The 12,324-nt window shown below is 35.5% G+C and overlaps 1 protein-coding gene and 1 pseudogene across 8 annotated transcripts in view; one reads left to right on the top strand and one right to left on the bottom strand.

The window, feature by feature from the left end:
• SHOC2 (SHOC2 leucine rich repeat scaffold protein) overlaps positions 1-12,324 on the top strand; it is a 189,220-nt gene that overhangs the window by 36,718 nt on the left and 140,178 nt on the right. The window lies entirely within an intron of this gene.
• Positions 6,247-7,358, bottom strand: LOC138169472 (ER membrane protein complex subunit 4 pseudogene; annotated as a pseudogene).

The raw sequence follows: 12,324 nt of genomic DNA on the forward strand, positions 1-12,324 counted from the left end.
TGTGTGTGTGTGTGTGTGTGTGTGTGTGTGTGTGTGTGTGTGTGTGTTTTCTCTGTTTACCTTTCTATTTATCTCTTGAGTCTTGTATTTGGACATCAAATCTTCCATTGAGCTCTGGGTTTTTCATCAGGTAGGTCTGGAAGTTCCTTATTTCATTGAATGACCATCTCCTTGCCCAAAAGATTATGCTCATTTTTGCTGGATAGTTCATCCTTGGTTGTAGCCCGAGCTCCTTTACTTTACGAAGTATCATATTCCAGCCTCTCCAATCTTTTAGGGTAGAAGCTGCTAGGTCCTGTGTGATCCTTACTGTAGTTTTGTGATATTTGAATTACTTCTTTCTGGCTGCTTGCAGTATTTTCTCCTATACCTGATAGTTCTGGAATTTGACTACAACATTTTTTGGAGTTTTCAATTTGGGATCTCTTTCAGGAAGTGTAGGGTGGATTCTTTTGATAACTATTTTACCCTCTGGTTCTAGGACCTCAGGGCAGTTTTCCTTGATGATTTCTTGGAAGATGTTGCCTAGGCTCTTTTTTTTTTTCATCATGACTTTCCAGTAGACCAATAGTTCTTATATTATTTCTCCTGCATCTGTTCTCCAGGTCAGTTATTTTTCCATTGAGATATTTTACCTCTTTTTCTAATTTTTCATTCTTGAGATTTTGTTTGATCCTTGATGTGTCATAGATTAGCTTCCATTTGGCTGATAATAATTTTTAGTGAATTATTTTCCTCAGTTAATTTTTGGAGCTTCTTTTCCATATGTTCAGATTTTATTTTTAGGGATTTATTTTTTCCAGTTAGATTTTGGACCGCACTTTCCATTTCACACATTTTCCATTTTAAAGAGCTGCTTTCTTTGGTGAAATGTTTTTCTCTTTTTGAAATTGTAATTTTAAAAGAATTGGTCAGTTTTTCTTCTACCTCTCTCATTTGGTTTTTAAAATCCTTTTTGAGCTCTTCTAAGAATGCTTTCTGGGCTTGAGACCAGTTCATATTCCCTGTTGAGGCTTCAGCTGTGTGTGTATAATCAATGCTGTTTATATCTGAATTTGGTTCTTCATGCTCGCAATAATAGGATTCTAAAATCTTTGTCTTTGCTTTTCCCCATTTTGAAGCACAGCCTTAGCCATGTCCTTTCTCTAGGACTCCCAAGCCTTCAGTTGGTTCCAGTATTTTAGGATTTTACTCTGGGGCAATAATCTCTGGGTTTTCAGGGTTGGGGGGGAGGTGTGGATTAGATCAGCTGGGGTTCATTTCACCATCCTGGTCCCTGGAAGTTCACATAGGTGATTTTTAAATTTCCAGGCTGTGGGTTGATAGCTCCAGGAGTAGCTGTTGTAGCTGGCACGGGCCCTGTGTTTATGGCTTACCCAGCTCCAACAGATCCCCAGTCCTGCAATGATAGGCCTGGGAATGGCCCCTGTGGTTGGTGGATCAGTTTTCTGCTGGGTCTGCCCCCATGTGCTTTGCCCTCCCCCGTTCCCATGTGTCAGTTTGCCTCTATGCATTCATTTCTTTATTTATTTTGTTTGGGACCTGTGATCAGCACCTGATTTATAACTAATAGTTTAAGAAGAGTTGCCTGGGACTATTGGAAGGTTATGTGACTTGTCCATGGTAACATGATCAGTATGTATTAAAGGCAGGATTTCAGTCCATATCTTGACTCTGAGACCAGCTCTCTTCACACATAAGACCTAAAATTTAGAAATTCTTAGCCCATTTCAGAAAATGACTGCTTTTTAGAAATAGAGATAGCCCCATACTTGTTGTTCAGTTGCTTCAGACATGTCTCTTTGTGACCCCATTTGGGCTTTTCTTGGCAAAGATACTGGAGTGGTTTGCCATTTCTTTTTTCAGCTTATTTTACAGATGAGAAAACTGAGGCAAACAGAATTAAGTGACTTGGCCAGGGTCATACAGCACAGCCAGTAAGTGTCAGGGACCAGATTTGAACTCCAGAGGATGAGTGTTCTTGACTCCAGGCCTGACATTGTATCCACTGTGCCACCTAACTTCCCTGATTCAACTATAAACTTTTTACTGCAGCAATTTTTATATATGCTATTGGAGCTGGAATTACTGTGGCTGCTAGAACCAGACTTGCCCTCCATTGGATTCTTGTTAAAGATTTAAAGTATACTCATCCCAATTAGAGGACCTTGAAAGAGTTCTGTATTGTTTTTTGTCACTACCTCACCAGGTTGGGCGTGGGTAATTTTCATGCCTGCTGCCTCCCTTGGATGTGGTAGCTGTTCTCAGACTTCTTTTCTGGAATAAAATCCTGATTCCCCACTCCCTGAATGTAGTTATTATGTATTCATTAACTGTAGGGTACTAAAAATATTATAGTATTGACCTACTGCATGAGAACCCAGATACAGAAACTAATTGGGAAAGCAGTATAATGAAGCCCCCTATTTTATCATTCATTTTCCATGTAAATATGATTTAAGAAATATTTTATTTATTTTGTAATTGTAAAGATTTTTTTCTGTTTTTCTTGCTCCTGGTGATATGTGAGGGAAAATACCAAAATCATCATTCCTTTATTAAGGCCTAACATAAATTGTTACTGACTTCATTCACATACTATTAAAATGAAAATATTTCCATTTTAATATTTTTGTGATGGTACAAATTTTTAAAAAAAAGAAAGTCATAGTCCATAAAATGACATTGTATAGTTATCAGTGCTGTCTTTGTATCCATCAGATATTCTTCTCCTTTTCTACGTAGCCAACACTCTCTTTTTCTGTTCTTAAACATCTCTGTTAAAATTAGTTGTTCTGCTAAACATTTTCTTCTTTGTAATATGTTGTTATGTATGTTATCATATGTCAGTAAAACTATCATAATGTTCCTAATTATGCTGATATAGCTGGATGGCATAGAGGTTAAGCAGTGGATGTGGAGTCAGAAAGACCTGAGGTCACATTTTGTCTTGGGTGTTTTTTTGTCTTATATGACAAGTCATATAATCTCTCAGCCTCAGTTTCCTCAATTTGTAAAATGGTGTTAATGATAGTATCTGTCTTTGAAAGGATTGTAGTGAGAATCAGATGAAATAATAAGTGTAAAGTGCTTTGTAAACTTTAAAGCATTATATATATTTTAAAAAATTTAAACATTTCCTACATCTTGGTCTTGTTTTTAAATATGAGGAAGCCAGGGGTTAGCTGGAGATACAGTAAAAAAAAAAATTAGATTAGGGTGGAGAGTCAAAATTTGAATATAAGGAATTTTCCTAACTGGGCTCTCTTGATAAAAAACATCAAAGGAGAGGGTACCTCATAGATTTGAAGCTTCATATTGATCGTTGGCTGCAAAAAATAAGATGATTATCATAATGGTTTTTGATCAGATCTGAGAGAAGGGAATAGAGAGATCAGTGGCCAAGGAAAGATTATTCCCCTCATCCACTCTCAGGGAAAAGGAAGCAGAAACACTACACAGTGCCACCTAACAGTTAACATTTATATACTAATACTATATGTTGTTGTTCAGTTGTTTCAGACGTGTCCAACTCATCATGACTCTTTCGGGTTTTTTTGGCAGAGATACTGGAGTGGTTTGTCATTTCCTCTTCCAATTCATTTTACAAATAAGGAAACTGAGACAAACAAGGTTGTGACTTGCCCAGAGTCACCAGGTAGTAAGTGTCTGAGGTCAGATTTGAACTTAGGAAGATGAGTCTTCCTGACTTCAGGCCTGGCACTTTATCTTACTGTACCACCTAGCTGCCCTTTGTACTGTATATGTGTGTATAGTACTAGTACTATATGTGTTAGATATTATTGTTATTTTCATCATTATTATGACTGCAGTAGTTCATTGTTAAAACTGTGAATGCAAAATAATAATTGTTCACTAATGCCTTTGTGGTAAACTTTAAGTGACTAATATAAGAAAATCTAAAAATAGGAATAGTATAGTAATCTCACTGACTTAACCCGTTACAAACCATTTTGGATATTCCTGATGTGAAAGTTGTTTTATAACATTTTGAATCTTTGTTGTGATCATGACAGACTTATTTTTTTTTTTTTTTGCTTTTTGGAGGGCAATTGGGGTTAAGTGACTTGCCCAAGGTCACACAGCTAGTATTTGTGTTGTGTCTGAAGATAGATTTGAACTCAGGTCCTCCTGACTCCAGGGCCAGTGCTCTATTTACTGCGCCACCTAGCTTGCCCCCAACAGCTATTCTTTCAAGACCTGGTGCCATAAATATTAGAAATTAGAGTATAAATTTAATTCCAAGTGAAACAATATGCATGTTAACAATAAGTCTGGGGGTGACTAGGTGATGCAGTGAATAGAGCACCAGCCCTGGAGTCAGGAGGACCTGAGTTCAAATCTGGTCTCAGACACTACTAGCAGTGTGACCTTGGGCAAGTCGATTAACCCCAATTGTCCTGCCTTTCCCCTCCAAAAAGCAAAAGAAAGAATATAGTTTATTAGGGGCAGCTAGGTGGCGCAGTAAATAGAGCACCGGCCCCGGAGTCAGGAGAACCTGAGTTCAAATTGGGCCTGATACTTAACACAAAAACTAGCCGTGTGACCTTGGGCAAGCCACTTAAGTATAGCTTTTGGTTAGATGTTTTAAAGCCAGGTGCATTTTCAGATAATTCAAAAGTGGAAAGTTCTGTACTTTGTTTTGGGGTCCAATTTTTGGATTATGATGTTTTCATGTCAGTATGTGCTCTTTGGAAGCTCAGGGCTAGTGTTTTACATGAAATTATACCTATTATATTGTGATAGCTTTGTTCTGTCATTGGTAGGAGTACTTCCTCCCAATTCAGAGTGTAATCCATTCATACTTTTTTGAAATTGTGCTATTCTTAGGCTATAAATCCGGAGTTTATATCAATATTTAAAGATAAAGATATTGCCTAACAGATTTCTCTTTAGTTCAGTAGAAATTTCTGTGCTGGTAAGTGTAATCCAGAGTTAGTTAAATTTTTTTAAGACTCAAATATTTAACAATTTCTATAAAAACTGGAAGTGGTAGCTTAAGTATGGCAATTAAAAAAAAATAGTTTATTATTGGAGGTCTTTATGAAAAAAATTTAAAACTTGATCTTATAAAACAAACTGTGTTGTTGTAGTCTTTCTAAGTGATTTTAAGTGATTGAATTTGAGGTACCTTACTATGAGACCACACATCATAATTTTGTTCTCCTCACATCTATTATTTATAGTACATTCATTTTGTTTATATAATTCTGGTATTAAAGTGAATAATGGAAAGAAATTTTAATCATATAACTGGTGAAGGAATGCATATGCTTTGTACAGAAAAAAAAATGAAGCAGTTAAAATGCAATTAAACACTTGCTCCCAGCAAAGTTGAAAGAACATTGATTCAAAATACCCTCCCTTCCCCCAAAACTCTTAAATATTTTAAATGAAAACATGTAGGACAGTGAGTTAATACAGAATACTATAGATACCTGATGTATAGTGCCAATCTACTGATTAAATTTTTTTCTTGGGTATTCATTGATATTGGGCAAACTTTGTTTTTGGATCATCATTATTTTATAGACATGAAACTGATAGTTATTAATATTATTTTTGTTGTGTAGTGTGAAAACATTTATTTAATGTGAAAGGCTTAGGACTCTCTGACACAAAGACGCTATTAACTTGATCTGTACTTCATAGGGAATTGGCTTAAAAATATCATTGTGTCCTAACTGCTTTACAGATATTTTATGGTTAGGTGATTAGATATTCTTCATATAGTATCTATCTCAGTTACATCAAGGAATTTTGAGTTATATATGTCTTTTTGAAACACAGAAACAGAATTATATTTATCATATCATTATTTGCATGTATTTGCTCAGAGACCATCCAAGATGATTTTGCCTTTAGTTTTTTCTGTTGACTTGGATTCAAACTGATTGTACAGCTGTCCCAATTGTGGCTTATATTGTAAGCTGAATAAAGAAGAATTTTCAGACTTCCACCCAAAACTTTCTTAGAAAACTTGCCCAGCCTCCAAATTAAACATTTGAAATCTTTGAGTTTCATTATTACTTTCTAATATGGAATGCAGGTTGCTTGAAAAGACTGGATTGTGTATTTACTATAGTATGAACCAATTTGAATCCTTTCACCCAGATTTTGTTTTTTTAAAAAAAGTTGTTTTAAGGATATTTTACATCTAAGGCTAAGTCTCTTGTTTAATATAGACCATTTCTTCTTTTTCCTAGAATGCTGTCCTCTCTAACCTTTTTTTTTAACAATTATTTTTTCTTTTTACTTTCTTCTTTTCATGTATAATTTGAAGCTAGCATTAGTTTCTCAAATCTGCCACATTGTCTCCAACAGTATTTGTCCCCTTTAATATCATTTAGAGGTAGAATCTTTATTTTAAGGAAAATGGATTTAAGGGAAATCATGCAACTTTTGTTTTCTTTTCCAAGAGCTGTTCTGAGCAGTTTAACTTATTGAGAGGAGCAGCCAAAACAGCCACTCTTGTTTACACAGAATTATGGTTTTGTTTTTGCTCTGTATTGGGAACATAAATAAAGTTTTTTTACATTATTTTCAACCAGGAGCATCTCTGTAGTTTTTCCTTTGTTGGTACTCTTGTACTTTGACCCCATAAGCTTTGTTCTTTTTTACCTTGGAGAAAAGGAGTTTTTTGATTCTTTTCAGCACAGGAGACTTTTGCGAAACAGAACAGACCGAAGTGTTACTGAGAAGGGACAAATGACAAAAACAAATGGGATCCAAGTGTTGAAAGGAGTGCCAATACACATTTTCCTCTGATTACACGAGTAGTCCACCACCACTGAATTCCATTCTCTCAGGGGGTTCAATGAAAGCCAACCAGTATGATGCATGAGTAGGCAGCAGTCACATAGACAGCTAAAGCCAGCCCCATGAGGTTCCCAATGACATAGGCCAAGCCCTGGAGGAACTTCTGGCTTGAACTCTCCAGCATCTTGAAAGTGGATGAAATGGCCATAAGTGCTTGAATGGGCCTCCAGGCCATCATACACACCATCTTAGTGGGGAAGATGGAGATAGTGTTGCCTGCCATGTACAGGTTCATGGGGATCTGTTTGAGGGGACCCAGGGCAATGTCCCAGCAACGCTTTTCTACCAGGATTCGGTCTGTTTACTGCACGCTGGTATCTGGCACTTGCTTGTCCAGGTAACCCACTGGATACATACGTAGAATCTCCCTGGCCACCTCCCCATCACTTCGGCCCCTGCTGCCGCCTCCGGGGCTGTTCAGCTCAGTGGCCCATTTGAAACCGGCCTCGGTTTGCCACCAAACTTGCCTGGGTTGTCATGGCAACGGCTGCCTCCTAACGCCGCGATGAAAGAAGTAGGCCCACACCCCGTAGCTTCCCGGATGCACCAGGGACCCCCGACCGCCCTCCAGCGGACACGGCCCCAAACCCCGAAAGTCTAACCACCTTTTAAAAATGTTTCATATTAACCCAGTACTGCTGATATTTTCTTTAGGATGACAGGGGATTGCTTTCCATTTCTGTTAGTGAATGAATACTCTGATCCAGATTTAATTTGCTTGTGTACTTTTTGTCTTTGACTAATCTTTTTGCTTGACCTGAATTCCAATTAAGTCTCAGCCATGTACTAACTCTGGGATCCTGAGCAAGTCATTTAACCTCCATCAGCCTTAGCTATAATAATAACACTTACCTTACAGGGTTGCTGTGAGGATTAAATGAAATTATACATGTAAAGCACTGTAAATTTTATGGCACTTTATACATGCTTGTCGATTGATTATTGTGACCTGGACAACTCTTAATGTTGCCTAAAGGAAATAATTAGAAGTAAGGCAAAACAGGCATTTAGGTGAAGTTATTTAATTCTCTGTAATTAGAAGACAAAATTCGTTTTATTTCTATGTTTACCTTAACTAAAGGTGCAGAGAATCTTTCTGCCTTCCCCGAGATTAGAAAACCAGAAGCTTGAAGCTGTGCAACTCCCAGCTGTGTCAAATGCAAATTCATATTAGGTTATTTTTAAAGTAGATTAAGATTACTTTTCATCTTAGTGTCTTCTTCAGGAAAATCTGTATATAGAATCTCTTTTAAATTTATATCATGGAGTGAAGTCTTCTACTTTTAATTATTCTATCTTCATTTTTAAAATAAGATTAGCCTTGGAAGAATCTTAAAATATTATTTTATGTAAATGAAATTTGGAACTAGAGAACTGGCATTGAAGAACTTCTGTGACTACTCAGATAAAACTGTGGGCTTTATTGCTGTATTACAGTAGAGGCTAGATAGTTATGGAAAAAGCATTGGTTTTGGAATTAGAGTATCTGAGTTAGAATTTGGTCTCCTTGCTTCCTTACTGTTTGTTTACCCATTAGTAAAATGAGGTGATTGATGCTGATGATCTCCAACTAAAAATGCTTTTCAGTGACTCAGGATTTAGAGAGTGCTGTAGAGGAAAATTCTGTTACCAACCTATTTCCATTCAGTCATAAAACATTTATTAATCAATAGCATAAAAATTAAGTGATATATTAAGTTATAACTTTAACTATTATGTCTGTTTTGTGTTTCAGAAGAGTATTTGGTCTTAAAATCCATTAATTCCCAGAAACTTCCTTGTAAATTGCAAAGTGAATCAGCTTATTCAGTGAACTCTTAAATATGTTGCTTGCTTTTCCCCTCTATCCTCATTTTGTCTAGACAAGCTAGGCATAAATGCAATATGATTCTTCTACAGTGGATATAGTCAGTGCTTTGTAGATTATCAGGGGATAATTAAATTTGACATTATGATTAAGATGATTTATCTAAAACTTGGTAGTTCAGTGCTTTAAATGATATTTTTGTCACCCATGTTAATAAAGTTTTACTGTTGATAGATATTCAAATAAGTTTGTTTTCATATTTGTTAAGTTCATATATATTGTTCCTAAATTCCTAATCCTGAATTTTCTGATGTGGTTTTATATGGTAGTAAAATGGAGATAAGAAACAGGGGTAGCTCAGTATCCAAACTACAGTTAGTTAATTGGGGAAATACATTTGTCCAGGATAGGGTTTGGTATTTGCATGACTTTTTAAAATATTGATCTAGGTAAGTGTACTTTGGTGCCATTTCCTGACTTGGATGACTTTTTCTTCAGAGGACTAATTGGAAAATTGTGAAATCATCAGTATTTCTGGAGTACATTTGGATCCCTCTGTCATTTCAGAGGTAATAGTAATAAATACTTGCCTATATTTATTTAGTGGGATTTAAACTCCTTGGAGTCACAGACTGCCTCATTTTTTCATTTGTATTCCCAACATCTACTACAGTGTATAGTACCTAGTTGTTACTTAAGTACATGTTTATCGACTATTACAAAACAATTATGGTTTATAAAGAGCTTTTCATGCATTTTTTTTCCATCTTCACAATAACACTGTGAGGTGAGTAGTATAAGTATTATTTCCAAGTCCACTGTTCTTTCCATTATATTCTGTGTAAGATTGCTTTCTTTTACAAGTGTAAATTTGTTATACTTATTTTCTTAGAAGCTAACTACTAAGATGTTCTAAGTATAAATTCCTTTTCTTTGAGATAAATATTTGGTTTTAATTGTAGCATATCACCTTATTTTGAGTTGTGAAGCTTTTGTTTGAAGTATGGAAAATGGAATGCTAAGACCAAACCTTAACATTCTAGTTAGTTATCGATTTGGTAATCATATAGTTTTGGTTTCAAGAAAAAGGAAAGTATGTGATTTAAAAGAGGTCTTGCAAAAGGAATATCCTTTGTTAGACAATATGTCAGGGCTTGGGGTGTGGAAAATATGATCTTCGTAGTTAAGGATAACTAATTTAAAAGCAGCAGGTATTAATATTTAGCGTGTGGTAGATGAAAACAACTATATTTCAGGAAGGGGGGAAGGAATAAGCATTTATACAGCACCTACTATGTCCTAGTAACTGTGCAAAGTGATTTTTACTAATATCTCATTTGATCCTCAGAACAACTTTGCAAGGTAGATGCTATTATTATTCCTGTTTTACAGTTGAGGAAACCGGAAAATAGAGGTTAAGTGACTTCTGTAGGGTCACACAGCTACTACTTGTCTTTAGTCCCAATGTTCGGTTCATTTCCTCACCAGCTGCCTCTGTGCTTTCACACAAAAATACTTTCACATTTGCATATGAAAAGGAAAATTAAACTTTGAAGCTTAAAATATTGTTATCTTTAATTCCTTTTCTGATTTATTGCATGTATATATGTATGTATATATGCATGTACTGACAAACTTGTATTATGAAAGTGTGATATAGTGGAAAGGGCCCTGGTCTTGGAGTCATGAGAGACATAGAGTACAATCCTGCTGCTGACATTTAGAAGTTGTGACCATGATCAAATCATTTAATTTTTTTGAGCCTAAGTTTTGTTATTAAGTAAAAATGAAGATAATAGGGGCGGCTAGGTGGTGCAGTGAATAGAGCACCGGCCCTGGAGTCAGGAGGACCTGGGTTCAGATCCGGCCTCAGACACTTAAAAAAACTAGCCATGTGACCTTGGGCAAGTCACTTAACCCCAATTGCCCTCCAAAAAGCAAAAAAAAAAAAATGAAGATAATAATACACGTAGTACATATTTTATTGGGTTATTGTGAGGATCAAATAAGAATAATCTGTGCAAAACATTTTTTGTAATTCTTAGAGTACTAGATAAGTGTCAGCTATTATTGCCTCATTTTTCTAAAGGAAATGTGAATTTTTTTTTTTACCATCTTAATGACATTAATCATAGTAGACTTATTAAGAATAATGTGTTTGAAAAAACTTAGGTATCCAGTTGACAGGTGACCTTGAAACTTTTTTATTCTCTTATTGAACACATTCTTTTTCTTTTGTCTTTGTGCCTTTTCTGTCCACCCATTCTTTGTCACTTGGATTGGGGTGGCTGTTGAAAGAAGCAAAATATTTTCCCCCTTTTCTTCAGCGTATGACTGAAGGAGCCTAAACTGCCAAAGTACTTGTATAGAATCTTTCAGATTCTTTACTGTACACCAGCAAAAAGAAGCAATACATATTGCAAAACAGTAGGTAAGGAAAAAATAAGAATAATGTTTATTGCCAGCTTATGCATATGCATCTTTTTATGAATGATTCTTATCTTAATGTCCCAAACTGGCAATAGGAAAAAAATTGTGCATATCATTTAGGTGTTGTGGAGTTAAACATCCCAAGATATCATGAAATTCCCTTACAGTATGTGATACTTTTTAAAAAGCACCATTTTAGGTATATTTTACTATTCCCACAAAATCAATAAAATTCTTATTTCACAAACTTGTTAGAACAACTTATGAAAATTTAAACATTATGTCTACTACTAGCACAGTGCCTAACTCAGAGGCACTCAGTCAATGATCATTGATTGATAGAATATTGGATTCTTAATATTTAACTTTGTATCCTGTATTGCAATGTATAAGGTAATAATTTTGTGAAATTTCTAGAACTTACAAAGTACTGAAATATGAGGAACATGCTAATAATTAAGGAACATGATATAGTTTATAGAATTATTAATTTATGCATTTAATAATTCTGTATATTTTAATGAGCTTCTCTTGATTCTGTCTTGAAATTTATATTGTAATTAAGGTGATAACAATTTCTCTTTCCATGGGATACTTAGAATTATTACAGAGTATTTTCAAGTTCTTGTGTTTCACTGTTTTATAAATTCAGGAATATTAAAGATACAACACAAAATTATTGTTACCTTATATACTTCTTATTATGGAATGCATCTTATCTCTTACTCCTATAATTGTGCTGTCTTTTCTGCAATTGAGAAACTATTTGATTCCTGTAGAGGCAGTGTGGTAAAAGTGAATAGGAAGCTTACCTTGAAACCAACAAAAGCTGGGCACAAGTACTGCCTCTGACACAGTGGCTGTATGAGTGTGGGCACATCATGTAACCTCTCAGGGTTGCTGACAACCCTTTAAGATTATCTAAATTGTTGCACAATAGATAGAGCATTGACTCTAGGGGTTAGGAGTACCTGAGGTCAAATTTGCCCTTAGACACTCAGGAGCTGTATGACCTTGATCACAGAGATTTGGATAGAGCAAAGAAGTTGTTGACCTCCATTGGAAGAGGGAGTTTTCTCATCCAGGGAGTTCCCTGTACTAATGAAAGGACTTTAGTTCTTGAGTTCACTTGCTGAGCCAAAATTTGTCATCAAATCCATACTTACTTATTGGGTACTTCTCTACTTAGCACCAACAACTGTTGCTAAGTGTCTTTTTAAATGAATTACAATCATAAAATTTTAGAG

Source organism: Petaurus breviceps, unplaced genomic scaffold, assembly GCF_028583685.1.
Source record: "Petaurus breviceps papuanus isolate PSGF00001 unplaced genomic scaffold, PetGlider_PUasm1.0 37, whole genome shotgun sequence".
NCBI classification, from domain to species: Eukaryota; Metazoa; Chordata; class Mammalia; order Diprotodontia; family Petauridae; genus Petaurus; species Petaurus breviceps.